Genomic DNA, 2,311 nt, shown 5'->3' with positions numbered 1-2,311 from the left:
ATTCTGACAGGTGTGATGACAGGTGTAGGCGTGATGTTAGCCATTCTGACAGGTGTGAGGTGGTATCTCATTGTGGTTTTGATTTGTATTTCCCTGATGATGAGTGATATTGAGCATTTTTTCATGTGTCTCTTGGCCATCTGGATGTCTTCTTTGGAGAAATGTTTATTCATGTCTTTTGCCCATTTCTTCACTGGATTATTTGTGTTTTGGGTGTTGAGTTTGATAAGTTCTTTATAGATTTTGGATACTAACCCTTTATCTGATATGTCGTTTGCAAATATCTTCTCTCATTCTGTTGATTGCCTTTTAGTTTTGCTGAGTGTTTCCTTCGCTGTGCTGAAGCTTTTTATCTTAATAAGGTCCCAATAGTTCATTTTTGCTTTTGTTTCCCTTGCCTCCAGAGACGTGTTAAGAGTTGCTGTGGCCAAGATCAAAGAGGTTTTTGCCTGCTTTCTTCTTGAGGATTTTGATGGCTTCCTGTCTTACATTGAGGTCTTTCAACCATTTTGAGTTTATTTTTGTGTATGGTGTAAGAAAGTAGTCCAGGTTCATTTTTCTGCATGTCTCTGTCCAGTTTTCCCAGCACCACTTGCTGAAGAGACTGTCTTTATTCCATTGGATATTCTTTCCTGCTTTGTCAAAGATTGGTTGGCCATATGTTTGTGGGTCCATTTCTGGGTTCTCTATTTTGTTCCATTGATCTGCGTGTCTGTTCTTGTGTCAGTACCATTCTGTCTTGATGATTATAGCTTTGTAGTATAGCTTGAAGTCTGGGATTGTGATGCCTCCTGCTTTGGTTTTCTTTTTCAAGATTGCTTTGACTATTCGGGGTCTTTTCTGGTTCCATAAAAATTTTAGGATTGTTTGTTCTAGCTCTGTGAAGAGTGCTGGTGTTATTTTGATAGGGATTGCACTGAATATGTAGATTGCTTTGGGGTAGCATTGACATTTTAACAATATTATTGTTCCTATCCAGGAGCATGGAATCTTTTTCCATTTTTTTGTGTCTTCTTCAATTTCTTTCATAAGGTTTCTATAGTTTTCAGTGAAAAAAAAATTTTAATGTTTATTTTCGAGAGAGAGAGAGCATGCACATGCGCACGAGTGGCAGAGGGGCAGAGAGAGAAGGAGACAGAATCTGAAGCAGGCTCTAGGCTCTGAGCTGTCAGCACAGAGCCCAACGTGGGGCTCGAATCCATGAACTGCAAGATCATGCCCTGAGCTGAAGTCAGACACTTAATTTACTGAGCCACCCAGGTGCCCCTAGACTGCTTTTTTTTTTTTAAAGTAGGCTCTACACCCAATGTGGGGCCGAACTCATGACCCTGAGACAAGAGTCACATGATCTACCAACTGAGACAGCCAGGTGCCCCTACTTTTTCTCTTAATATTATATTTTGAACATTTCTCTTTATCATTAATATATTAGTTACTCATTGATGCATGAAACCAATGCAAAACCTAATGACATAAAACAACAGAACAATTTTATTATGATTTTCATGGTTCTGCCGTTGACAAGGCTCAGCTTGTTCAGGGTATTTTATGTATTTGTAGTCAGGCTTGGGCTAATTATCTGAAGTTTGATTACTCACATTTTTGGCTCATGGGCTGGAAAGACTCACACAGCTGGAGCCTGGAACAGCTAGTTTCTTGGGTATTTCTTCCAGTCTCAGATGTGTTGTCTTCTCCATAGTGGCTTCAGGGTAGCATGCTTCTTACATGGCAGCTCAGGGCTCCACAAGTAGATGTCCATAAAGAAAGGCCAGGCTGAACCTAACTCACCTTAAAAAAATATTATTTTTAAAAATTTTAATTCCATTATAATTAACATACAGTGTAATATTAGTTTCATGTGTACAATACAGTGATTTAACAATACAAATATGGAACACTTCATGAATTTTTTTGTTATGCTTGTGCAGGGGCCGTGATCATCTTTTCCATATTGTTCCAATTGTAGTGTATGTGCTGCCAGAGTGAGCACTAACTCACCTTTTAGGACTTAGTTTTGGAAATCACACAGCCTTCCTCTGCCACATGCTCATCACCAAAGCCATCACAAAAATCCACCCCAAAGCCCACAGAAGCTCTCCCCTTGAGACGTTGACTTCACAAATTTAAAATAACACAGATTTGTTATCTTACAGTTTTGGAGGTCAGAATTCTGAAATGAGTTTCACTGGGCCAAATCAAGGTGTCCTAGGAGGCTTTAGGGAACAATCCATTTCCTTGTCTTTTCTAGCTTTGGGAGGCAGCTTGCCCTCCTTGGTTCCATGACCCTTCTGTCTTTAAGGCCAGCATTGTA

The 2,311-nt window shown here is 39.7% G+C and overlaps 1 non-coding gene across 1 annotated transcript; it reads right to left on the bottom strand.

Moving 5' to 3' along the window:
• Positions 1–1,883: 1,883 nt before the first annotated feature.
• Positions 1,884–1,990, bottom strand: LOC132670514 (U6 spliceosomal RNA). Its single transcript, XR_009606751.1, has one exon. It is a non-coding gene; the product is annotated as a U6 spliceosomal RNA (small nuclear RNA).
• Positions 1,991–2,311: the final 321 nt, after the last annotated feature.

Source organism: Panthera onca, chromosome B3 (assembly GCF_046562875.1).
Source record: "Panthera onca isolate mPanOnc1 chromosome B3, mPanOnc1 haplotype 2, whole genome shotgun sequence".
Taxonomy (NCBI): Eukaryota; Metazoa; Chordata; class Mammalia; order Carnivora; family Felidae; genus Panthera; species Panthera onca.
The sequence above is the reverse complement of the archived record's forward strand: the minus strand, read 5'-3'. Positions and strand labels throughout refer to the sequence as shown.